The sequence below is a fragment of the Tamandua tetradactyla genome, chromosome 13 (assembly GCF_023851605.1).
Source record: "Tamandua tetradactyla isolate mTamTet1 chromosome 13, mTamTet1.pri, whole genome shotgun sequence".
Taxonomy (NCBI): domain Eukaryota; kingdom Metazoa; phylum Chordata; class Mammalia; order Pilosa; family Myrmecophagidae; genus Tamandua; species Tamandua tetradactyla.
In genome coordinates this window covers 17,300,123-17,326,699 of record NC_135339.1, presented here as the reverse complement: position 1 = coordinate 17,326,699, position 26,577 = coordinate 17,300,123, and the positions used below count along the sequence as shown (strand labels likewise).

The following is a 26,577-nucleotide window of genomic DNA, read 5'->3' as shown; positions in this document are numbered from 1 at the left end:
TGCAGTTGCTGCAGGTCCCAGCTTGGTCTGTCCTCTCCCCTGCAGTGTAATATGGCCCTGAGCCGCTGCTCCTCCATCTATAAAAGGGGAAAATTTAACAACCTCTGCCCAGCCTGTGTGCAGGGCTGCTGCAGGAACAAACAAGGCCAAGGGAGGGGAAGGTCTTTGTAAGCTGACATTGTCAGGTCTCGTTGCAGGCAGGAAAAGGGGAGGTGGTGTGGCATTGCCTTCTATGGCTGCTAACCTCGCTGGGCTCGCCCCACTGGAGGAGGCCTGGGTATCTGGGTTTCATCGGGCTGTGTGACCTTGGGCAGGTCACTGTCCTCCAGGTCTCCTTGTCTTGCCCCTCTGTAAATGGGTCCATTGTGATTGTCCTTCCCAGGTCATGAGAGCCACAGTAAGCGCGTACTGCATCCACAGGGGCTGATGCTGTGTGCTGGGAGACCGAAGCAGGGACAGCATTGGGGGGCTCCCTCCGCGGGCAGGTTTCACATCACCTGGCCAGACTGGGTGTCATGACCAGGTCTCAGCACCTCCTTGGGAATCCTCGGATTCTCGGGCAAGCAGTTCTTCTGTACACCCCCTGGTCTCTGCAACCTCTAGGTCCATTTCGCACTGACATGCACTTCCTTCCCACTCCTTGGAGGCCCCGCGTGGGTCTAGTTGGTGGTAGACCTTTATCAGATCCCTGTTCTCCCCCAGCAAGGCTTGCACAACAGATGTGCCTGGAAGTGATGCCTGTGGCTGTTTAGAGACTCGGACACCCAGCTGGCAGAGCGGCTATGAGATAGCTCACCTTTCTAGAAGATGCTTTTTGTTTTTCGTTTTTTTTTTAAGAACAGACCTTTCTTTTCTGATAAAAGGGCCCTTGAGAGAGTGAAGAAGCAGGGGTGCCGGATACAGTACCCCCAAAGCTGTTTGAATGTGTGGCAGGCAGTCCCAGGGAGGTTGAGCTGCAGGCCAAGAGGAGAGTCTCTTTGCTTCACAGAGAGCAAAGGAAACTTCTGAAGCCACTCAGCAGGCCCAGGTTTCAGATAACAGTAGTGACAGTTATTTTATTGTTCTTAACCGCCCTCACGGTGTGCACGGGTCTTCGTGGGTTCTTGACACTGCCCTAAGCAATTTATGCTCATTATCTCAGTTAGTCCTCCAAGCGCCCAATTAGGACAGCGCCGTTGTCATCCCCATTTTCCATACATTCATGAATGGAGTTGTGCTCACACTGGGTGGGACCCTAAAGCTAGAATAGGTCCGAGGCAGGATTCGAATGCAGGTCTCAGTCCAGAACCTTTTCAGCCACTGCCTGCTGCGGACCCCACATGGCCCCTCTCCCAGGGCCAGCCCCCGTGGAGCGCTGCAGAACCCGTCTTCCTCTTTCTAGGAGGTGTGGGGACAGAGGACTTTCTGTATTGCCGAGATAAAAGAGCCGGTTTGGGATGATTTTTATCAGCTTGAGCAAGCTGGTTCGACTTACCGGAAGAAGCCAATTTGCATTTTGGGAAGGAGCTAGGCGAAAAGGCCGCGGTGAGAGCTGGGTGGATTTATAAATAAACAGTCGACCGAGGGCATTGTATGTCCCCGGCTGTGCAGTGCTGGACTCATATTGACACCGCAGACCCGTTCCCCACGTCACGGCTGCCCTTTGGACAGAAAGGGCCGGATTGAGTAAGAGAGGGTTGCCGGAGACGCCAAGCAGCCTGTCCTCGCGCCTGGCGTGCCCTGCACAGGGGGGCGGGTTAGTCCAGCCCCCGCTGGGGCTGTTTACGGTGGGTGCTGGCTCCCGCGCCAGGTGCAGGACCCACTGGCACTGACACACCAGGTGCTAGGAAGGCCGTGGGGACTGGCGCCTTCCCCGCTCCCTACCCCGCGTTTCCGTGGAGGCACCGCAGCCCGTGCCAGGGTCCAGAGGGTTCCGAGACAGCCCAGGCCACAGCCTGGCTTCACATTCTCACTCTGCCCCTCACCAGCCATGGGACCGAAGGCAGCTTCCTTTGCTTTTCCTTGCCGGTGGGTTGGGGAGTACTTAATTTTGAGAATTCCGGGAGGTAAGTGTAGATGAAGTGAGCGGGAGCCTTGTCATCGTGGGTGCCTGGGCCTGGCCTCATTCTCCTCTCTGCATGCTGGCTCAAGGGCTCTTCTGGCCCTGAGGTCTGGGCCAAAAGGGGCTGCCACCCCCACGGGATCCTGAAGCCCCAGCTCTGGGGTCAGGCACTGTACCCTCCACCAAAGCAGCTGGCAGGGGGATCCCTGGGCGTTCAGCTTCACTTCTGAGCACCTCACTCAGTTTTCACAGGTATTAAGTGGGGATAATCCGAGTTGCTAAAGAGGACAAAAGGTAATAAGCATATAGTGAGTACTTAGCATAATGCCAGGCACATGGTAAATGTCCAGTAAATGCACAAATAAATTGTGCACGTGATATTTATTTTAGGGGAAAAGTCTATTTTCAAATCAGAACTCTATTAAGTCAAATATTCTGATTAAATTCCAAATAGTACTAAAATAACAGTAAGAACCATAATATCAGTAATAATACGGTCACCTCTGCAAGGTCCGTCTTTTCGCCCTGCATGTTTCCAGAACTTTCTGATGATAATCCTCACTCTCAGCTGACCCCAAGGCTAACTCCTCCAGCTTTCACCTGTCCCTTTGGCCTTCCCAGGTGTCCACCTTGCCTCTCCTGCTGGACAAGAACCATCCCATCTTTCTTATCTGACTGCTTGGAAGGCATGCATGCTGTGTCTCTTATCTTATCCGGCCTGGTCTGTTGCCTGGAGGCTCGAATGTACCGAGCAGGTTCCGCTGGGTGAGCCACGGCCCTGGGTACCTGTTAGCCCCGACACAGCCCTCCCCCACCTCCTGATCCTTGCACTCCATGATGTACCCATTATTCTGAACAACGCATTGGGTCTCTCTTCCTCTCAGTTGAGTCGTCATCTTTCCAGTCTTCTTAGGGTCTGCTTCTCGTGGCCAGCAGTGGGGGGGCGGGGGGGTGTCCCTGCCTCTCGGGCCCGCAGACCCGGCGGTACTGAAGGTCCTTAGGTTTGTACTGTCTGTTATGACATGCAGACCCCTCAACCTTTTTGCTGAACCTCTCTGCGTCCTGAGGTTCCCCATGGGACAGGTGAGGCCACAGGCCTCTCACCCCCATTTTATAGGGCAGGTAACTGAGCCACACCTCGGGCACTCAATTCCCTCGTTTAAGTGACCTGGTTGAGAGTCCCACCCCGCTCGTGGCCTGACCTCAAGGTCCTGAGGTTTCCCTGAGCCCCGCAGCCTCTGATGCCTTCCTGGAGGAAGCTGCTGCAGAGGGTGGTGCTGGGCTGGGAGGGGCCCACGAGGATGTGTGTCCCGGTGGACAAATGTTTGCACACCCAGGACTTCCCAGAACCTTCCGTGGGTGGTGCTCAGGGGTGGAAAGAAGAAGGTCAGCTCTGAATCAACCAGTTGTTTTCTTGAGAACTTCTTGTGACCCAAAACACCACCCTCCGGGGTTGATGGAAACTGGCTCCTGGGCCCCTGCCCGCTGTCAGATTCACGCATTCATTCCCTGCATGGCTGAGGGGCCTGCTGGGGACCAGCCCCTGCCAGACTCTGGGGATCTGATGCCAATCGGAACAGATGCAATTCCTGCCCGTGGGGAGCCAAAAAGAAAAAGCAGGTAAACAAAATAATAAATAAAACCATCCACAAATGACGATAAGTGCTAAGAAAGAAACAAAGGAGGTGCTGGATGGAGGATACCAAGGGGTGGCATAGGGTGTAAACACGAGGGGTGAGAAGACAGCTGGGGGGTGATGAGGGCTGGTGGAGAGAGGGTCGGGCACAGCACATGCAGAGGCAGGCTCTGAGACCGAAGGGCTCCCGCGGGCAAAGGGCAAGGGGGCCTGAGATGCAGAGACCCCCTCATCTCGAACCCTCCCCTGCCCGCAGAGAGCCGGCAGTGCCTCCGGCCCTGATTTGGGCCTGGGCCCAGCCATGGACTTGGGCCTGTGTCTGCTTATGAGTTCCTGTTACGTGGCAGGTGACAGGTGACATCATGGGCTATTCCTGCCTCCCGCCGGCTGCCTCCGTCTTTGCAGCATGAATGCGAGGTCCAGCCTAGCTCTTTATTCGTCCCTGGCTTGTCTCTTCATGGGGAAGGCAGTGGCCTTCCGCTCCCCACCATCCGGTATTTTGGAGATGCCCTTGCAGAGGGGAAGAAGAGTGTGTCACCAAGGATCCCAGGCTGAGTCTGGGTTCTACCTGTTGTCAGCCCTGACCTTGCAATCTTTATTTATTTACTTGGTCCTTGCTCAAAAACTCGGGTAGCGAGCTGCCTGGAATGAAATGTGAAAAACTCGAGATAATAATAAAATCAATTGGACTGTTTCCCCAGTAATTCTAGAGACTGATGCATCATTAATGCTGGTGATACAGTGCCTGTCAGATCACAAACTTCTCAATAAATGTGCAGCTGGCAAGCTCTGATAGAAATTGGAGGCAAGCAGAGAATGAGATTTGGGGCCTTTGATATATGGGGTGTCAGTGGCGCAGTGAAGTTTTTATCAATTTCTGTCACTTTGGGCTTTTGTGCTCACTACATATGTGGTCTTCACAGCCCCTCTCCATGGGCCACTCGGACGCTAACTGTCCCCTGCCCCCGCAGCAGTGTCAGGAAGAGGGGCTACCAGAGGGGCCCCCCCGGCACCTAGCCTGAAGCCTGCCCATGGGGCCTTGTCACCCAAAGCCTCTTAAGCAGGATGTGGGCCAGAGAACCAGCAGAGCCAGAGGCCTTGGACCTGGTCACAGGTCACGCAGCCAGACCACAGCATTTACTGAGTCTCTCCTGAGTTCAGGGCACCCCTGGGCCCTGCTCCCTTGGGACTCCGGGGGGGTGGTTTGATGGAATCTAGGGCTTGCAGAATGGGGTGGGGTAGTCATTTCCACCTAAGGGTCAAGAGTCAGAATGAAAGTGAAGAGATGCCTGAGCTAGTAGACATGTCTTCCAGGTAGACGGAGGAGGGCCTCCTGGGCCGAGGGAGCTGTGTGGGTGCAGGCCTGGAGGTTAAACAAATCCTAGGGTTTCCTGGGGCAGGAGGAGGACTTGGTTGAGGCTGGGCCTCCAGCGACACTGCAGGGAGGGAGAAACTCCCTGGGGGGCAGCATGATTCTGGGTAGTGGATGGATGCTGCCGGGTCTGAGCCCTAGCTCCCACGCTGGCCAGCTAGGCCACGCTGAGAAATGACTCAAGTACTCTGGGCCTCAGTATTCTCATCGGTAAAATGGGGTAGAGGAATTTAATGAGCATAAATGAATTCATACTTCTGTGGAGCGTAGAAACAGTGCCTGGTACATTTCAAGACCCTGATAAACATAGGCATTGGTTTCGCATAATTATTTGCATAATGATCACAATTTAACCCTCACAGCAACCTGAGAGCCATGCAAATGAAATTCGTAGAGGTGAGGTGGGGTGTGCAAACTCACCTAGCCAGAAGCAAAACCAGGATTTCAACCCAGATGACTCCAAAGCTTGTGTCTCCAAGCTGTTGCTGAGGCTGCGGTTGGGTACACTTTCTTAGCAAATCCTAGGGGTAGGTTAGGGTTCAGATGCTCCGGGATACCCCTGCCAGACCCCAAGGCCAACAAGGCCTGCACCCCCTTGACACTCACTCTGGAGCCACAGCCTCTGAAAACCAGAGCTGAAGGAGGAATTGGGGGACCGGGACGTTGTTGTAACCCAGCCATGGCTGCTTCATCCCCGCTGGGGGCCCACGAGGGCCTAGGAGGCTGACACTCGTGGGGATTCCCCAGGCACAGGGAGCCCAAGGCTCTCTGGACAGGGCCTCCCAGGTTCCTCCCCCAGTCTGCCTTTGAGACGCTGCTCCCTCCTCACAGCTTTGCAGGAACTCCAGGATGTGCTCCTGGCTGGCTCTGCATCTGTGTTTGCTTTTAAAGGAAAGCTGGGTTGCAAGGCCCCCTGGGGCCTCAGGAAAGCGGAAGCAATCTTGTTAGACTGGGGTTTTGCAAGACAGAGAGGACTGGGCTGCGCTGTGAGCCAGGAGGGGTGGTATCCAGGCCCGGGTCTGCCCGCAGCTCCCTCTGAGCCTCTGCACGCCTCCGGCACCCCTATGGGCCCTCCTGGTGCTGAGTCTGGGACCACTATACTTGTTCTAGGTTAGGGAGAGTGGCTGGTCCTGCATTTTCTCAGTGACTTGCCTGGGAAAGTACTCCCCCCATAACCCCATCCTCACCTCTCCTGCCCATCTATCATGGAAAACTCGAGCTCAAGCTTAGGCCCCTGTGGGAGTGGGGGAGTGGGGGGTTGGTGAGGCCCCCAGGGCAGCTGCACGTCTCCCTAACTGTAGGCACATTGGGAGAAAGTCAGCCTGAGCCTTCTGCCGGTCCAGGAATCTAGGATGCTGACTGGTTCTCCCTGCTGGGGGTTCCACCATCATTGCTTAGGTGACTCGGACAAATCCTCAGCCCCACTGTACCTCGCTTTCTTTATCCCCAAAACGGGGGACTTGTGGCCAACTGATTCGGGGGCTGTGGTGGACCACATCATGTGATGTTCAAAACATGTCGGTGTCCCAACCCCAGGAGCTCAAATCATTGTTGGGGAACAAGACACCCCAAGAAAGCATAAGCACAGTGGAGGAGAGTCCTACCAAGTGGGACCCCAAGAGGCCGGGCGCAGGCCTACCTGCTGGGGGAAGAGTAATCAGGGAGGGCTTTCCCGAGAAGGTGACCTTTGCGCTGCACTCCATAGGACACGCAGCCAGGGGGGCAGGGAACGGCATCCTAAGTGGGTGGGAGCAAGGCCAAAAAGCTCAGCCAGGGCCCAGGCACATCCCAATAGGCCTTGCTTGTGTACCATGCCAAGGAGCTTGGATTTTATCCTTGAGACAGCATCAGCAAGAAAAATTAGGTGATGAGGAAAGGAGACTGATCTGATTTTTAGTATGATTATGGTGGTGGCTGCTTGGAGGACATTCTCACTGGGGCTCCGTGAAGCCCTGTTACAGCCCAAGGCATGACGCCAGGGATGTGGGCATGCAGGAAGGGACACAGTGGTGTCGCTTGTAAAGGGGTAGTGTTTGTAAAAAAAAAAAAAAAAAAAATTTAACTCAAAGTTAAAGCAAAGGTGGGTAGCGGATGGTGCCAGAATTTCTAGGACCTCACACTTAAGGTCCTACCCTGCTCCTCCCGTGTGCCCCATTTACCGGGCAGGTATTGGGCCTGTCTCTTCTGGGGTGGTTATCAGCAGCATACCTGGACAGGCACCTTTAGAACCTGCCGTGAACTGCAGTACGGAGAGGAACGCACAAGGATACCGGGAGGAGGGAGCCTCGGAAGAAAACAGGTGGGAGCTCAAGGGGGGCATATGGAATTGCCACAGTCTGTAAACCTAACTGAAGAAAGAAGAGAGGAGGAATGAACCCTTCCCTTGAGAGTTCATTCAGCAAACAGTCACTGAGTGCCCTTCCTGTGCCAGCTGTGTGCATAGAGACGTGGGGGACAAGGTCCTCTCCCTCGGGGAGCAGCTGGCCATCAAAGGGAGGGTTGCACAGGGCAGGCGATGTCCCCACTCACTCTACTTGAGAAGGGGGTGACGGAGTTACTCCTCGGGAAAAATGGGGATTTCCTAGGCTGAGAAGTGAGGGAAGGGCATCTAAAGCGGAGGGAACAGCACATGCAAAGGCTCAGAGTACCAGGGGAATGTCAGAGGGGCCAGACTCTTAAAGTTTTACTCCCTGTCTGGAGGCAAGAGGTCAACCAGGCCTCTCCCATCAAGAATTGCTGGATCCTGGGAAGCCTGAAGTTCTCGGTTCAGTGGGCATCAGGTGGGGGGAGGGCAGTATTGGCTGGACACTCTCTGCTCAAGGAGAGTGACCAGCCAGTGTGCCAGACCTCTGACAACCCACATGTTTCTTCTTGGCATGGCTATTTTTCAGGAGCCATAGGGTGCAGAGGAGGCTGTTTGTCCAGACAGAGGGGCTGCCTCCAGGCAGGTAACTGGCACCCCTCCCCCCAGTGTCAAAAGCCCATCTGGACGAACCAGGACAGGGAGGGAAGAAGATAGCCAGGTGAGAGCTGTGTCCTGTCATCGGCACAAAAACAGGCTTGAGACCACCGGGGCCAGAGCCGTTTCTCACACCGAGTTCCCCTACCCAGCCCTCTGTCCACCAAACACACACACACACACACACACACAGAGCCTGGCCAGGCAACTGTCACGAACTTCTGGTAACTGAGAACCAGAGGTAAATGGTCTGCTCCGGGTCACACAGCAAGTTGGACCAAGTCTGGCTCAGGATCTGACCACCTTCTCTGCTTATTCTGCTCCAGCCAGTCTCTGACCTCATGGGAAGAGGAGCTGTTTCCCCAAAATCAGCTCCTCCCAGGTAGAGTCACAAACTTGCTTCTCTATACCTATAAACACCACCAAGGAAACACACCCAGAAATCCCTGGTTGGTCCCAACAGAAAGCATACAATGGGGAAAGTGGATTTGTAGTTACATCTCCAAACCACCCCCCTCTGTGACAGGGAGGCAGAAATCCCAGTCTAGAAAGTGTGTAAACACAGTTATTTTTAGCCCTGGAGGGCTGTGGGCGCAGCAGTGTGACCCGGATTTGGCTCAGCCCCCTCCTCCTGCCCCACCCGGGAAGGGCAGCCTCCTGTGCCCCTCCCCTCCCCTCCATCAGCCTCAGGGCTGCCCCCATGGAGTTCCAGGACCCCTAAGAGAAGGAGAAGGGTGGGGGGTCTCAGCAAACCTGCCCACCGGCCAGCCCAGACCTGCTCACAGGGGCAGGATGTGGTTTCCAGAGAGCCGACATTTCAAGTTGCAAGAGAAATATTGGAGCCGCACAATTTCACGCTTTTCTGTGGGCTCCTTTTCCCTAATCCTCGTACCTTCCGCTGTCTGGCTGGAGGCTAGGCCAGGGCATCTGGTGAGGGGCTCCGACCGGGCACCAGGAGGCCCGGACCCCCTGTGTTCTCCCACGCCTGTTCGTCTCCTCTCGGCGCCCTCATCCAGGAATGGGAGAAGTCTTGACCTGGCTGTGGGGGGTTGGGGGGGAGGGCAGAAGGGGTGAGCTGCAGAGACAATGAATGGGCACTCACTTGTTCATTCAGCACTTACAGAGCCTCAATTTTGTGCCAGACACTGTTGTAGTCATTGAGTACGAAGCCGAAAACCAGCCTGATCAGGTCCTGCCTGTGTTGGAGCGGTGGAGGGGAGGGACAGATAGTAAATAAATGCGTATGTAAATGATAATCAGCTTGCAGCAGGTGGCAAGGGTGGGCAAGGGATATGTGTTTAAAAGAGCATCATCAGGGAAGACCCCTTGGGAAACTTAAAAATGGAGCCAGTCACAGAGGGAAGGGTTGGTGAGAAGGACCAAAGGTACAAAGGCCCTGGGGCAGGAATAAGATTGGTGCCTAGGAATGGCAGGGAAGCCGGTGGGGCTGGACAGCTGTGATGGAGCTAGGGGGCTCCCACAGAGCCTGTGAGGATGCATGGGGGGAGTGTAAACAGAAATGAAACTGCTGGGAGGAGCCGGAGAGAAGGAGTGGAAGGCCAGCGAGGGCTGTCCCCCTCACCCAGGCAGAGGTGCTGGTGAGGGGCAGGCAGATTGGAACTGGTGGTTGGCTCGTGCAGGAGGTGGCTGGCTTGGGTGGGGGGAGCGTCAGCATCAAGACTTTGGGGTTTGATGTCTGGGTGGGGACAGGAGCAGGGAGGGAGGGAGGGCCGCGGGGATGACATTCTGGACACATGCGTTTGGGACGTGTAGTGACACACGCGAATGGAGAGGAGAGCTCCCAGGAGGTGGTGGCGGCTGGCTCAGCTCCCCTCCCCGGGCCTCTGCCAGTTTTGAGTCAGGCTGTGAGGGCGAGGCCTTCCCTGGGGCCAGGCTGGGGGGTTTGTCCCACCGCATCGGGGATGAAGATTTTCCCCACCCCTGGCATGGGGGCTGAGTGGGTGGTGGGAGGCAGGGCCTGCAGCTTGGAAAGGGCATCGAAGGCCAGCCCTGAAAGCCAGGGCCTGGACCGGTCAGGGGTGCCCGCCTGCCGGGGTCCACGGGCGCACTACTTGCAGCTGGCTGGACATGAGCCCAGGGCGTGATGAGCAGATCTCACCTTTGGGGGGATGGGCGATGCCTTTCCGTGGAGTATTACCTGCCCCGGGCATGCCTGCTCCAGGATGGGAAGCACTAAGGAAGGAGCTACAGGTTTGGGGCTTTTTAACAGATTGGATGGAAAGAACCCAGCTGGCCTGCTCTGTCCCTAGCTTTGCTGCCGGCCAGTTGTGTGACCCTGAAGGTGGCCCGTCCCCTCTCTGGCCCTTGGAAGTCCCTCCTGAGACAGTCGGACAGTTGAACTTCCTCGGGCCTTTCCCATGGCTCCACGTCCCGGCTTAAGACTGAGCGTGAGGGAGGAAAGCCTGGAGGCTTGACTATTGGGGCACCTTCCAGGATCCTGGGAAGCACGGGAGGGTGGTGTGGAGGGCGCGCTGGGGATGGTCCCTGGAAATGGAGTGGGAATACCAGGTCAGAGGGATCGGCTTACAACACAAGCACTCTAGCCTGGGGGAAATCTGATTTTCAAAGCCTCAGTTTTGTCATCTGCAAAATGAGGGTGAAAGGCTGAGCCGATGCAAGGAGAGCAGCTGGCTCACTCCTGCCTGTAGAATGCCTTGGGTTGCCTGGCTGCCTTCTCTGTCTGTCCCCTATCCCTGTCCCTCCCTGTCCGCAGCCAGAATCCACAGTCCCCGAGCCTGGGAGTCCTGCCAAACCCTACCCTGGGGGCAGTGACCTTCACTGGTCCACTGGCCACAATTTTATTAGCATCGACCCTAGGAATTGCTGGTAAGGACATGGGGTTTTAACCAGGAGACGAACCAGCTCTCTGAAATCACCAAGCCAGTTTTGCTTCTCAAAGAAACAATACGCTTTGAATTTCATGTCGGTGTCACTGTTGTTGTATTGTTGTGTTGTTGTGTGTGTGTTTTAACTGCTTTGGGTTTTAGAACTGTGGTGGAAAAGTGAGGAAAATAGCAGATGCTGTATCCAATTGCCACCAAACTGTCTTGAAATGCTATAAATATTTTCTAAAAAGACTAGCTTCCCGAGCCTGACGTGTTAGTTATCTCCTCCCTGAGAAACTGATTCCCGAAAATTAAGACAAATAACCTCTTAAATTACAGTTGTTAACCTCAGGTGTGAAAACCTTTACCACTGCCAACCGCCAGTCAGAGCGATTTCCCTCCAAGTAAGTCACTCTGTTTGCCATCAAGAAGGCGGCAAAGAAGAGAGAAACTTGTGCTCCGCCAGAAAGCCCTGAGGGGAAAGTCAAATTCAGCCACTCAGTGCTGTGTGACCTCCAGCCAGTGGGCTCACCTCTCTGAGCCCCTTTTCCTCTACCAGATAACAGAGACATGTCACCTGCCACCCTCGGGCTTGGTGGTCTCCTCAAAGTTGTGCCAAGGTTATCACCAGTGGTTCGGGAGTTAGTCATGACTGAGAAGAGCCCTCCCCCCCTACTCCCCTCTGGCCCTTGTGTTGGATCAAGGAGAGTCTCTTTAGCCCCTGTTCTGCCTCCTAGGCCTGGGAAGACCCCCTGGTCTTCCTTCTCAACAGTGAGAGCTGGTCATAGGCTTGGAGCCTTCAGCAGGCTGCCAAGTAATCCCAGGGTTAGCTGTCTGGGTGTTTTGCTTTTATGTTTATGGTGAGGGAAGCTAACTTTGTATTTAAGATAATACTATGAAGTTAAGCTTTTTAAAAATAAATGTGTTCAAGGAAAATTTGTGAGTTGATTTCAAGAAAAATGTCGAACAACTAGGGTTTAGGTGGAAGAGAGATATGACAGAAATCAGGAGGATGACAAGGAAATGTGAAAGGGCTTGGGGTCTCCGTTTCCTTAGGATGGGTTGGTTTTATCCCCTCATAGAGGAGTGGATGGGGAGGGGCTACTGGAAGGAAATGTTGGTGAATTGTTTCCCAGCCACACAGTACCTAGAGGCAACCACAGGCGCCATCACTGCAACTAGGGACAGGGGGCTGCAGGCCAAGGGGAGCCCCTCTCCCAGGCAGCATGGGCCAGGAACCTGGGACCCTGTGCCAAAACCAGATCTCAGTTCTCCAGGCCCTCTGCACCTTCTCCGCCAATGTTCCCACCTGGAGGGCTAAGCTTTGCGCTCGCCGAGGGTCAGGCACTCCAGGAGGGAAAGAGGCCAGCTGATGGGGCTGGGGGCTGGGTGGCTGAGCGGCAAGGGGGCTTCTGGACACAGCAAGCATCATCTTGGGCCCCGGGAAGTAGGCAGGTGCTGTGCTCTCCTCTCCCCTCTCCTTGCTGCCTTTCTTCAGGAAATCTTCCAGGAAACTTTTCCTTCCTGAAGTCCAATAGTTGCTCCACTAACAGGAATGTTCAATGGTTTAGGTTTTTCTTTTTACTGTCTGATCGTGACGGCTTGAAAGGCTCCATAGAAAAGTCATTTTGCGGCCACATCTGAGCTCTGAAAGGAAGAGAGTGTGATGATTGGCCCGGGATGTCTGTCGTGGGCATGGGAAGGAAGCTTGGTGGCCTATGTGTTTCTCTTGGTCACTGAGGAGCCCCCTGAGCCCGAGGCGAGGTTCTCTCCCCATTGCACTGCTAGCCCCAGGCCTGGCCATCAGCATGTGGTCAAGCCCGGAAGCTTCTGTTGGAACGGGGCAGGCGCTCTCTGGGCTGCCGTTACCCATTCTGCAGGGCGGTGACCCCCAGCTAGGTCGCAGGCCCTGGAGGGCCAGCCCCCTGCCCGTGTGTTCATGTGCTTCCCTCGCCCCCCTCCCCAGATGGCTCCCCCAGGGCTGGACGCAGGGGCCCAGAAAGTGTCCGGTGATCAGAACGAAGAACTGTCATCGTGCTGCTAAGGGAAGAACCCACAGAGGATAGCCAGTGGCAGGGACTTGGGGAAGGAGCCTCGGGCCTGCTTTACAGTAGCACGTCTGACCCTACCACACACCCCCCCCCCAGATTTCCTAGGACACTGGTCGTTTCCGATCCCTCATGCCATTGTTCCTGAGTGTCCTGCCAGAGCAGATATTCGGGCTTCTGGACTGGAAATCCTGGCTTCCATACGTACACTTCCATCAGCTTCCTGTCTGGCCAATATCAGGAGCAACTCCAACTGTCCCATTTTACAGGTGAGGAAACTGAGGCCTAGAATCCGCGAGTGACTTACATGAAGTCGCATAGCGAGTTCATGCGGAAACCTGGCCTGAACCCCAGGCACCCATCTCCTGGCCACATCACCTTCCTCTCGCAGAGATAGCTCAGAAGACCTTACTCATCTCAGTGTTTGGCCCTCATTCCTTCATTCACTCATTCAGGGTCTTTGTACCCTACTGGGTAAGAACTACTTTACCAAATCGCCTGGTTTGCATTTTTCACCCACTTCTTGGCCATGTAACCTTTGGCAAATTCTCTAATCTCCTTGTGCTGAGCTCATCTCCTCTATAAAATGGGCAAAAATACTAAGCAGGACTGTTGTATTGCAATTAACAGGCTAATGGTGCGTGGCTGTGAGGGTCTGGCTGGTATTATTAGGTCCCTGGGCGGGCAGCATGGGGACTGTCCTTGCAGTCAGTGGTGGGCTGACAGGAGCAGCATGGGCTCTAGTTGGTGAGGGGAGACAGGTGTGTCTGCTGAGTGAGCATTGCAGGGGGTGAGGTGAGACCACAGCTGTGCTAGGACTGGGGCAGGAGGGACACAGCCATCAGTCCCATTGCGGGGTGAGGCTCCCTAGAAAGGCGGCCCCAGGAGCAGGGCTCGCAGAGGCTGAAGTGGGCCTGCCAGGCAGAGGGAGGGTCCTGTGTACCCAGACAGAAAGGTGTGGCCTCGGGATCTGGATGCTGAGAGCTGGTGCATGGAGCCGGCCAGACCCTGGCAGTGACAGCATCTAGGACTTCGGGACAGGGGGTGACACCACCCTGTGCCTGAGGTTTTCAGGCTCTACTGCTGGGTGGGTTCTCCCCTGAGCAGAAGGGGAGTGTCCACACTGGTTTGTCCCATGGCCAGCACAGAGGAGCCTGCCAAGAGGTGGCACGGGGCAATTGCCTGTGGTTCCCAGGCTGATGAGCTGGCTCCCACTGTCTGTCTGTCTCCCCTTTCTCTATCTGTCCATGCAGTATAAAACAGCCCTTCCCCAACAAATGGTCACCATGGCTCTGCCTTCAGGCCTGGTATTGGCCCCTTGCCCACCCTGAGACCCATTTATACGGCCACGGGGGCCCAGGGCCCAGTTTTAATCATCCTTGCTCCACCACAGAATGCAGATGGTTGTATTATCGATGGTCATAATTAATCAGCATCCAAGAAAGCTCTTTTCCCCAGTCTTCACATCCATAAGAGGAGTGGCCCCAGGCACTCCCGCTTTATCCCACTTCATAATCAGGGTGAGTGAGGCTGGGAGAAGAACAGAGGCCCAGGTTTCAGATCCCAGCTCTGGGGACCGCTCTGCAGTGCTTGTGTCTGGAATTGGACTGTCCACCTCCCCAAACACGCACACGCCCCTAGGTCCTAGCTAGGGTGCTGGGTCGCTGGAGGAGGCCCTCCACACTCAGGCTTGGGGAGAGGTGGGTGAGCTCAGGGCTCTCAGGCCACGAGTGGAGGAAGGAATGCAGAATGGGGAAGAAAGGCTGGCGGGGAAAGGGGACTGACTGGGGGTGAGCGTGGGGAAGTGGTCTTGGGTAGATGGAGAGTGCCAAACCCCAGCTACCACCCCCCCCCACCCACCCACGGTGGGCCATGGCTTGCTGCTGCTGCTTCTTGGGTATAAGGAGACGCTGCACCCCTGGGACAGTGATTTAAATGCTTGCGGCAGGCGGCTTCCTGATTTATGGGCAGTTTTGGACAGGCCTGGCTACGTCGGCCCAGCAGCAGCAAGGGCCCGTGGTACAGCATCTGAAGATGCTGCTGGACCCCCTGCTCCCCTCGCCCCCTCCCCCAGGCCATGCTGCAGCCAAGGGCTCTGTGCACATGTGTGCCCGTGCCCCCGCTCGGCAGCCCACTGAGCACTTAGCTCCATGGGTCAGTGTGAGGTGCTCTTGGCCTGTGTGCTTCTGTGTGTGAGCATGTGTGCGCGTGAACAAGTGTGCCCGGGTGTGCACGTGGATGTGCCTGCGTGCCTTCCATGGGTGTCCATGTACACATCCTGGTGGGCTGCCTTGCCGTGTTTATCACACGTGTCTCTGTGGGTGTGTGAACATGTGTGCATGTCTGTGTTCAGGGTGTGAATTGGGGGAGTGCCCATGTGCTCACACCTGTGTCTGTGGCCGCCTTTCCTTCAGGTGGGCGATGGGGCATACTCACACCCCCGTGTGTGTGTCCACATGCTGCTGGGGCATCTGACTTGATCGGGGCTCCTCCCTAAGCCTGTTGTCGCCAATGAGTGGGCAGAGCTCCTGGGCCCAGAGGTTCTCCTGGAAGTTCTCAGAGTAGCAGGATGGTGCCGCCCCTACCCCCAGGCCCCACGTGGTGCCCTGGAACCTCCCCGCGGTTTTCCCCACTGTACCCGCGCCCACTCTGAGCCAGGCCTATGGGGAGATGTGAAGACTGCCCCGGGTCACAGGGACACCCCATCAGGAGTCAGATGCACTGGGATGCACACCCAGGTGCTGCTCCCTGCGGGGCCCTGGGCGGCTCCAACCCTCCAACGCCTGATGGGGAACTGCAGGAGGTGCTAAATATTCAAGTCTGGTCCCTTTCCCCTGCCAGGCCTCAGTTTCCCCATCTGTAAAATGGTAATAATGACCAAGGCTGTTTGCAGGACAGTGAACACAGCACGTTCCGGCCCCGAGCATGCTGGTACTGGGCGCTGGACATGCAGGGAAGGTGTGCCACGGCAGGGTCAGGTGTCTGGTCTTGGGCAGATTATTCAGCCCTGATCTTAATCCTAGGGACCTTGGATTTCCCGTCTTTTACTGGGGCATATTTGTAGTGCCTCCCCCTTGGTGCAGGTGGAAGGACTCATGAGAACTGTGCACTGAGCTTAGCCATGGCAGACACGAAGCAGCTGCCTAGTCGGTGGGGACTGATCTGATAGGCACTAGAAAAGCGTGTGAGTCTGCGGCAAATGCTTTGCTGATATCACCTGGAAATACCTGTTATAAGGTATTGTCTCTGCTTCCAGATTTATGCCCATCAGTCACCATCCAAGAAGAATCCAAGCTCCTTCTCTAGGGCAGCCCAGCGGGGCTTACAAATTGGCACCTTCAACCTGCCAGGAGGCACCTCTGGGGAAGGAATTGGCTCCTGGGGATCAGAGCACCTTCCCTACAGAAGGCCAGCGGTCACCTCTACCATCACCGCCTTTAAACCACGTGGTGACTGTGCCACAGTGGCCCAGAGGTGGGCATGGTGTCCCCCCGGCTGTAAATGGGACCCCAGCCCCCAGGCCTTTCTCCGGCCGGCTATAGGCTGAGTCACAGGCAGTCCTCCCCCCACACCTGTGCCCTGTGTCACGCTCACTACTGGAGGTGTATAAGGGGGTACAAAGGGGCTTCGCAGAAGAGATGAGTCCTTGGCAGCCAAATCAAGCCAGGGAAGAGATGGCCGGGAGACATAGCCGGGCTGCAGGGGCACCAAGGAGTCCGTGGGGTTCCTTGGGGGCTACGTGGCAGGGGCCCAAGTTGTCAGGGAAGAGAGAAGGCAGGCCAGGCTGGAGCCAAACCTTGAAGGACAGAAATGGCATTCCAGAAGGACAAGAGTGTATGAGCAAAGGCTCGGCATCGTTCCTGGGGAAGATGTGAATGTCCTCGCCTAAGACATGTGGGCTGGGCTGGCTCAGACGGCCTCGGCTCTGGGTGCCCAATGTCCCTGGGGTGAAGCAGATGGCCAACAGGGGGTAGGGAGGGCCACCCTCAGGCCTGAGCCAGGCGAGGCCAACTGACCCACACAGGCCCGAGCCCGAGACCTTGGCAGCAGCTGCTCCAAGCTCTCAACTCGAGAGTTAATGATTCATTTGTGGCCAATTTCTGCTGGCTTTTGCCTGGAAATTCCCAACCTGCTCCTTCCTTCAGCTCTGGGAGCTCCGAGAGGATGGTCTCGTTTACACTTGGCTGAGAATATCTTATCCACCCTCAAGAGAATGGTTTTTAGGTTACAGTAAGAGTGAAGCAGGTTAGATATTTAGAGGAACTGCTTTGGAGCTGTAGGCTGAGGGCTGGGGTGTCTCCTTCACGGGCAGTTGATTTTAAGGGAGGAGCAGTTTGCCGTCACCCTGGGTTGGTTTGCGTAGAGTAAAATTAAAGGCCTTTCTCTGACCCTGTGTGCCAAGTGCTGATGAAAGGAATTCTGTTCCCATCCACGGTCCCCTCTATTCCTTTCGGAGCAGATGTGAGCAGAAGTAAGCAGTATAAGGTGAAAGACGTAGTGACAGTTACCAGCGGGGACCTAGAGCTTGAGCCAGAGCAGGACTTGGCTGGGTAGAGAAAGCAGTGGCACGTGCAAAGGCCCTGGGACATGAAAGGGCAGGGAAGGTTGAATAGTTCTGGTATGGCTGGAGTGAAGAGGGTGTGAGAACCTTCTAGAACAGGGGGCAGAACTCTCATGCAGACTCAGGGACTTGCCAGTGAGCGGGGCCCTCCACTGGGAGGGAGCCGGGGCTGGTAAGTGAGTCAGGGGCAGGTGTGTTTGATTTAGGCTTTGCTACTGTCTGCCCATTTGTGTATTGATTCTCTGACCAGAAAGCCTTCCTTGATGGCCTGTTCCGCCCCAGCTCTGACCTGGGTCCTGTGCAGGCCCGGGCACCTGTGTGGAGACCGGACTAGGGGAAAGGATTCGAGTAATCCAGGTGAGAGGCAGCAGGGCCTGAGCAGAGCCGTGAGCCAGGGTGTGCAGGGAAGCAGGGGCTGGCTGGCTGACTTCCACAGGTTGCCCAGAGTGCTCGGATGGGCAGCGTTGAGGAAGGCCTTGGGAACTCGGCGTTCCTGGCAGACTCAGTGGACAGACAGCCTGCGGGTGACCCGTCTGAGAGATCAACCAGGGTTCCCAGCAGCCTCACCTGGGTGCAGGCCACTGCACAGACAAGGGGACTGACGCCCAGGGAAGGGCAGAATGTGGGTCTCCTGTCCCCCAAGCCTGGCCTGCTGTGCACCCCAACCCCGACCCTCCCACCCTGCCCCCCTGCAGATCGAAGGGCATTTTTCCACGAAGGAGGCAAAACTGAGCAACCTGATGTACCAGGTAAAAATGTCCGGGAGTCGGGGGTTCTTTATCTCTTTCACAACTTTGCAAATTTAATTCCTTCTGATTATTTCTTGACAGTCCCAGGCGTTGGTGGTAAACAACTGCTCTCCCCAGAATGTTTGCCTGTGACAGCAGCTTTCTCTGGCGAGGGTGCTATCAACACTTGGCAGGGCCTCCTCCCGGCTCCCGACTTGCTCAGTGAGCCCTTCTGAACGGCGTTCAAGAATGCGGAGCCCGCCCGGGGTGCTGAGGGTGGAGGGGTGCTGGGCAGGGGGAGGCAGGGATAAGCCCGGGCCGCTTTGTTCCCTGCGGCAGCCTGGCCTGGCTCAGAGCCTCCAAGGGCCCCCAGCGGCCGATGGTTCCTGGGAGGTGAGGCACGAGGTATCGGGTGTCCACTGGCTCCCCGTGGCCCTGGTGCCCGGGTCCTTGGCACGGCTTCGCGGCAGGAGGGAGCCCATCTCCCGAGGGCGGTGGAGAGACCGGCCTCATCCCGACCCTGCGGTCTCCGCGTCACATGGGCTTAAGTGTCCTGAGTCAGAGCCAGGGAGTGGATATGCCAGGTGGGGGAGGTGGGGGGATTGCAGATGCCACTGCCCTGGGCAGCTGGGGCCAGCCCCAGGCTCCTGCTCGTCCATGCCAAGAGGGGCCTCACATCCTTTTCTTGGTCTGATCTGACCAGCACCCAGAGGACAGATTGAGGTCACAGCCTGCTCCCCACTCCTGTGACCGTTCCCAAGTCCCCCCTCCCCCAACTCCCACCGCCAGCACCCACCATCTGAGCTGGGCACTAGGGTGAGGTTGACAGGGAGAAGCACCCCAAACCATGCCCAGCTCTGCTGTTTCGAGTCGCTCTGCCTCTGCCTGGGCCGTTCCGCTTTCCTGGAACGCCCTCTCGATGCACCCACTTGGCAATTTTCTGCTCCTCATCCCAAGAGTTTGTCCCCAGAGTTCCATCTTGGGTGAGGCACTCCCCAGCAGCATCTTTTCCTCTGAGCCCTTCTCTGTCCACCCCCAGCACAGCGCAGACCTCAGTGTAGTTCAATCATGTGTTCTTGCTAAGGTTTCCTCCCTTAGGCATGCAGGGGTCATTTTTCTGTGCATCCTGCAGGCCTGATGCAGAATAGATGCTCAATAAAAGCAGGCTGGGTTTCACGAAGGGGGTTCCAGAGAGCGATGCTGGAGCCTCCCTTTGTAAATGCCAAAGAGGGCAGGTGGGAGATTGAAAGCAGAGTGGCTGACCCCCCTGCCTGAGCCCCCTCCCAGCTGCCTGGGTAATCACTGGGGGCTGCAGCGGCTGGCCCCCTCCCCGCTTCCACCCGCTTCCTTGCCTGCAGGAGCCGGCTTCCCGGGTTACCCGTGTGATCACTCTCCAGAAAACACCCCAGTGGAAACTGCATGAATGATTGATAAGAGCTGAGAGCTGTTTAATTTTTTTCCCCCCTGTTTAATGGCTATCAATAATTTAATACGCTCTCTGTATGTTTTTAAGAAATAGCACCCATTTTGCCGTCTCCGGTTTAGCGGGCTAAATGATTTAAGTGTTGGGAATGTGGCTCTGAGGATGGAGGCTGAGCGATTCGGAGAAATCTAGGAGGCCAGGCCGGGTGGGCAGGGATGGCTGGGGGGAGGAGGCGGGTGCAGAGCCAGCCGGCAGCAGCATCTTGGCCTGGGCGTGTGTGCATGTGTGCGTGTGCGTGTGTGGAGGGGGGAGGGAGGGGGGAGGGCAGAGAGGGGCGGGTAAAAGCCAGTGCCTCTCTGCTAAGAGCAAGATAATTGCTTTTCTGGGTCTCCCTGAACAGCAACTGAACAGCTGTCAGCTCGCCCCCCCACCCCCTGCCCCACCACAAATTGCTGAGCTTTTCTGGATGGCTCTGGGGGACCCAGGGGGCTAGGAAGGAGCTGCTACTGGCACCACCATGGGTAGGAACTCTCCCCTCCCCCTACATCTTTGCCCCCTTCTAAAGCTTTTAAATCATTTTTATTTTAATGATGCTGTGCAGTTCAGCTGCTGCGTCTTCCAGATGGGGCAGAGGTGATGCGACACTGGGGGACGTGGGTCCACCCATCTCTGGGTCCAGAGAAACCACGAAGTTCACCTGCCAGGGTTCCCTCAGACTTTCCAGATGCAGAGAATCACCTGGGACTACTTGTTAAAAATTTAAATTTCTGGGCCCCCTTCCAGAAGTACTGAATTCGATTCTCAGGCTGGGTGTCTGGGAAACTGCAGGTTTAACAAGCAGCCCAGGCAATCCTTATCTTCAGAGGAGTTTGCGAAATGCAGCGCCCAGCTCCTCTCTCATGTACACATATGGCCCCTCAGCCCCCCAGGGCCACTCCCCTCTGCTTGCAGCCCTCCAGGGACATAACGCCCACCCTCGTGGAACTGTGCAGTGTGTTCTTGAGTTTCCCCTGCGCTGGGCTGTTGCCCTCATGTGTGTGGAGTCACCTCTGCTGCAGGACAGACCGCCTCTCCTGGGACCTGGTGTCCTGTCGCTGCCATCTTGGCCCCCCTCTTCTTGTCTGTGCCTCTCTGTTGGGTTAGGAACTTCCTTTATTAGGAAAGGGTACCAGAAAAAGTGCCCCAGGGATCGGTAGCCCAGGCATGGGGGATAAGAAGGGGTTTTCCCTGCAGGCCTGGGAGCCCCTATCACCTGTCCCTGGGAGTCAGAGGTAGGCATTTGTGTCTACTGCGGACAGGCGCCATCCCTAGCACCTTGGCCTTCAGGGGGGCCCTCCCACTGAAGGGAAAAATGTGACGCATCAGAGATCTCATCCACATCTCATGGATCACAGTGAGGAAACTGAGGCCAGAGGTTGGGAGGTCCACTAAGAACACAGGGCCATCTAACACAGAGCTGGTGTTGAGAAGATGGGAACAGGAGGCCCCAGGAGGGTAGTCTGTGACTGAGGTGGGGGCGGTGTATGGGTGGGGGCCAGGAGACCCCACTCCTGTCACCTGAAGGCAGGCAGCTGTGCAGGGGTGGACAGGCAGGGCGTTTGCCTTCTCACTCTGCATCGATGAAGGCAAGGCAGTGCATTGAAGGCTTTGAGCAGATTTGATGCCCCCATCTGTCTGGCAGTACAATTCTTAATTTGCTTTGCCTGGCAGTTTGCATTGTTTCGGCAAGAAGCAGCCTTGTATGACTGCCAGTCGGGCTTGCTGTTTTATTTTAATAGAGAATTAAGAAGAAAGGAGTGGTACATGTTTCACGGGGTCGTCGTCTCCCGCAGAATAGGGGTCCCCCTTAAGTCCTCACTCCCCTGTTTCCACCCCCACCCCCCCAATTCCGCTCAGTCAATGTGGGAGAAGCCAGGGCTCCGGGAGGAGGGATTGCCCTGTTGGGCGCTGGTGCACAATGAGTTGTGATTGCCGGGGCCCTTCTGGAAGCCAGCTCCGGTCATCACAGCATCACCCTGGAGGGAGTGATGAGAGAGCTCAGAAAGCTGGGGGGTGAGACCAAAGGGAAAGACCCATGCCACCCTCACCCCTTCAAGAGAGCTATGCAAAGATAGACACATGGCAAGGTCTAGTGGGGTCAGGGAAGGCTTCCTGGAGGAGGTGCTGCCTGGCCCCAGGCTCGAAACCTGGGCAGGAGAAGGGAAAGGGCATCCCAGGACTGCACAGAGAAGACTGAGGCAGGGGCCAGGTTAGAGAAGCAGGCAGGCCTGGGCAGGGCGGGACCTGAAACCATCTGGATAGAGAGCCAGGGGAGGGTCAGTTAGTTAACTTCTACTGAACTATAATATCCATGCAGAAAAGTATGCATAGCCCAAGTGTATGGCTTGGCAAATTGTCACAGAGTGAACAAGCCTGTATAACCCCCACCCAGATCAAACAACAGAACATTACAGGCCTGGAAACCCACCCTGCCCCCCATCAGGCAGTGCCCCCCTCTTTAGGATAGCTGCTCCCCTGACTTCTTTTTTTTTTTTTTTTGATATTTTTATTGAAATATCTTCATGCACCTTATAGTCCACCCACAGTATACAATCAGTGGCTCACAATAGCATCACCTAGTTGTGTATTCATCACCATGATCATTTTTAGAACATTTGCATCGCTTCAGAAAAAGGAATAAAAAGAAAAGCCCCATACATCCCATAACCTCTTACCCCTCCCTCTCACTGACCACTGGTATTGCAATCTATCCACTTTTTTTTTTAACCCCTTATCCCCTCTATTATTTATTTTTGTCCTTATTTTTGTATTCACCTGTCCGTACCCTGGATAAAAACAGCACAAGCTGCAAGGTTTTCACAATCACACAGTCATACTGCAAAATCTATGTAGTTACACAGTCTTCTTCAAGAGTCAAAGCTCCTGGAACACAGTTCAACAGTTTCAGGCATTTCCTTCTAGTTATTTTAATACACTAAAAACCAAAAAGGGATATCCATATAATGCATAATAATAACCTCCAGAATAACCTCTTGTTGCTATTTGAAATCTCTCCTCCACTGAAACATTATTTTGTCTCATTTCTCTCTTCCACCTTTTGGTCAAGAAGCCTCTCTCCGTCCCACGGTGCCAGGTCCCAGCTCATCCCCAGGAATCATGTCCCACGTTGCCAGGGAGATTTATACCCCTAGAGTTCTCCCCTGACTTCTAACAGCTTGCTGTCCATTATGTATTGCTGATAGATAACCCTTAAAATTTAGGGGCTTAAGACAACCACCGTTATGCTTTCTTACAATTCTGTGGCTCAACTGGGCAGTCTGCCCCTGTACTGCTTTCACTTAGGCTCATGTGGCCACAGCCAGACTGGAAGGTCCAGGAAGGTGTCTGGAGGTGGCTGGCTGTTGGCTAGATGGCCTTGGTTTCCCTCCTTGTGTCCTCTTGTCCTCCAGAGAGGGAGATGGCTTCCTTCTGCGGCCGTGCTACACGCCTAGAGGGTGAAAGCCAGAAATTGCGAGACCTCTTGAGGACCAGTCTCTGCCACTCACCAAATATCATTTTCACTCCTACTGGTCAAAACAAGTCGTAGAGCCAGCCCAGATTCAGGGCCTCCTGAAGGGGGGAGCTGCAAAGGGTCTACCGTAAGCCAAGGGCAGCTTTGCCCGTTCTTGAACCTGACGTAAGCGGATCCCTTAAGTATGTTCTCTTTTGCGTCTGGCTTTTTTGGTCGGCCTTACGTAAGAGCCATCCCTGTTGTTGCACGCAGCTGTGGATCATTCGTTCTCGTGGCTGGGTGGGATTTCCATGGGGGCGGGAGTCCCTTCAATGGCTGCTGCCGGGCATTTGGAAAGTTTCCTTTTTTGGCTAATGTGAATAGCACTGCTGCGAACTTTCTGGTACATGTCTTTCAGTGAACACACACACACCCGTTTCTGTGGAAGCGGAATGGCTGGGTCAGGGAATTGGCCACGGGGCTGTAGATCCTTCCTGTTTGGCAAGTGGTGGTCCTGGGATCCTCTGCCCAGCAGCAGTGCAGGAAGCCCAGAAGGGTTTGGTGGAGGGGAGGGAAGTGGTCTGCGGGAGTTTTAGGAAGACCCCCTCTGAGGACGGGCTGGAGGGGACCCTGACCATAGGTGGTGGCACTAGAAGTGGCTCTCTCTAAGGTCCCCTCCCCGCCCACCCCCCAGCCTCAGGACCTCCAGGCCTGGGGGCAGCAGGGACTTCAGACTGTATGGCTGTGCCTCTATTGTAGCTTCTGTTGAAATTTTCCCAACTGCAGAGTCCTCCCACTGCCCTCCTCTCCTTTACCCTGGAATTGCCTCTCACGGCTGGCCTCATCCGTCACCCATCAGGGAAGCTGGGTGCCTGCGTGAACCCTACTTGTTACATGGGGACGCACAGAGCTGGGGGGAGCCTGCCATGGCGGCCTCGACCCGTGACAGCTCTGGTAGCAGGCAAGGCCAGGGGGTTTGTGTTCTAGTTTCTGCCTGCCTTCTCTCCCTTGCTCTGGGACCAGGAAGGGAACCCTTCCCCTGTCAGGGCCTCAGTTTCTGCATTTGTGTAATGACAGATCCCTGAGAAAATGATCAGCCTCACCAACCACCTTACTCTTACTGCCCTGAACCCTGGATTCTAAAATCTAATGGAGGGGAGGACATGGAGAGGCCCTGGGAGATCTCCACGGGCTTCCCGATTTCAGGGCATATGGCTGTGGGCCAGTTTTATTCATTTTGTTTACTGAACACTTTCATTGTGCCCACTCATCCAGTCACTCGTTTATTCATCCAGTCACTCATTCATTCATTCACCCATTCACTCATTCATCCATTTATCCACCCACCCACCCATCTATCCATCAGTCTCTGTGACTCCTACTAAGCTCAGAGGACACAGAAATAAGCTAGAACTTATTCCTGCTGTCCTGATGTTCTACCCAGAGAGAGGGTGGCCTACAGAAAGCAGTGGAGACACAGTCAGCCAGGGCCAGGGCCTGCTGGGGAATGAGCAGAGACAGGAGAGCGAGGTCAGAGAGGGCTCCTCGGAAGGATCTGAGCAGAATTTTGCAGACCAGTGGGGCATTGAGAAACAGAGAAGTGAGGAGGACGGTGCTTAGGCAGAGCCAGTGGCAGCATCCATCCTCTAGGTTGGGTCTTCTATGGAGGGCTGGCCCAGCCTTCCAGGAGGTGGCCTGGGGTCTTGGGCAGGAGGGACCTGGGGCCTGCCCCCAGGGTCAAACTCAGAACTCACTGTCCTCCTCTCTCCCATAGGACTTGCAGAGGCCGTGCTCGAGAGGAACAGGGCCGCTGGGACCGCCGCCTCCTTCCCCGCTGTGACTTCATTTTCCTGGAGCTCTCAGAAGCCACCAGCCCTGGTCTGTGGGCAGAGCCTTAGGCAGGTGAGCGGCGTGGGCTGGCCACTGGGCACCACAGGGGCCAGTGCGGGCAGTGCTACTTCAGGGCCCGGAGAACTGCCAGGGAGTAGGCAAGGGGGCTTATTTCCCAGAGTTCCCCACCATCTTGGCCTTCTCCTCGAAGAGGGAGCCAGGCTGTGGGTGGTGGTGAGTGGGAGTTGGACATTTGGCTTCACTCTGATGCCAGCCCCTCGTGTAGCCGCGGGTCACCCTGCCCTTGGTTTTCTCCTCTAATATATAGAAATAACAACAGCAGCAATAATAAATCTAACATTTTGAGCACTTAGTCGTATGCCAGGCCCTGTGTTAGATGCCATATGTTTATTAACTCTTTCCACCGCCATGACAACCCCAGGAGGTAGGTGCCGTGATCCTCGCCATTCGTTGTCCAGGTGAGAAAACCCAGCCTCATGGTCATACGGTCACTTGCCTAAGATCACACACCTGGCTGGGCCTGGGGCTCTGATCTGGGTCTCCGTGGCTCCAATGGGCCAGCCCCCATCCCCTGAACTAGCCCGCCTCTGGTCTAGCCTCTCTGCTGGCCTCTTCTTGAGGGTGAGGATCGAGGTGATTGTGGGTGCCCGCAAGCAAGGTAAAGGGAGCGGGGTTTCCTAGGTGACAGAGGCTGCTGGTGGTCCAGAGGTTGTGAAGCATTTGTGGGTGTGATGTGACAAGGACCAGGCCTGGCCTCCGGGGGTCCCTCCATGGTGGCACCCAGGGCCCCTTCTCAAGAAGAGCTGTGCTGTCTGGACAAGGCCCTCTCTCCTTCTCCTAAGTTCAAGCTCCCAAGCTGGCACTGAGCACTTAACCAGGTGCCAGCCCCTCGCTGGCCTCTGGGATGCAGGAGAGAGGAGCTGTTCCCATTCTCTGCTCTGGCAGGAAAGAGGGGAGATCATAGCAGACCTGGCATACCCCAGAACGGGGCCAGGGAAGGTTGGGGGTGCACGGAGATCAGAGGTGGAGAGACAAATTCTGGGGGAGGCAGCTGCAAAGTGGGTAGCCCCATGAGCAGTGGGTGGGTGGGAGGGCCTGGCCGGATGGGGGCTGAGGTTGACAGGGGGGTGGGCAGATCATAAAAGGCTGCAAATACCAGGCTCGGTAATTAGACCCCAAGGGCAATGGGAGCCATCAAAGATTCTAAGTAAAGTCCCACAGTGGCCTGTGAAAGGTGTGCTTAGCCTGATCCCTGGGCCAAGATTGCACTGGAGAGGTCCAGGCTGGGAGCCTGATGAGGAAGACTCATGCCCCTGGCCCATGAGCAGCCCCAGAGGTGTCTGGATTGCCGAAAAGGGCTTGGTGGGCCTGGAGGTCCAGCCAGCTGGGACACATAAGCCACAGCCCTGCCCTTCCTTGCAGGGACCCAGTCAGAGGTCAGCAGCCTCAGCCAGGTCAGGGTCAGGAGCAAGAATTACCAGACACTGAAGAAAAGACATTGGCAAGACTTGCAGCTTGCTGGTGGTGGGCATGCGGGTGGGAACAGCTACCACAGGTGGGATGGGGTTAATGTTGGCATTCCAAGTGAATGTGGGGAAGCTATATCTAGGACGGCTTCGTGG

At 55.7% G+C, this 26,577-nt stretch overlaps 1 protein-coding gene across 1 annotated transcript in view; it reads left to right on the top strand.

Moving 5' to 3' along the window:
* Positions 1-9,765: 9,765 nt before the first annotated feature.
* Positions 9,766-26,577, top strand: part of ZMIZ1 (zinc finger MIZ-type containing 1) — a 200,120-nt gene continuing 183,308 nt past the window's right edge. The window contains 2 exon segments of the mRNA XM_077124775.1: positions 9,766-13,171; positions 24,879-25,006. The gene's annotated coding sequence lies outside the window, so the exon portion shown is untranslated.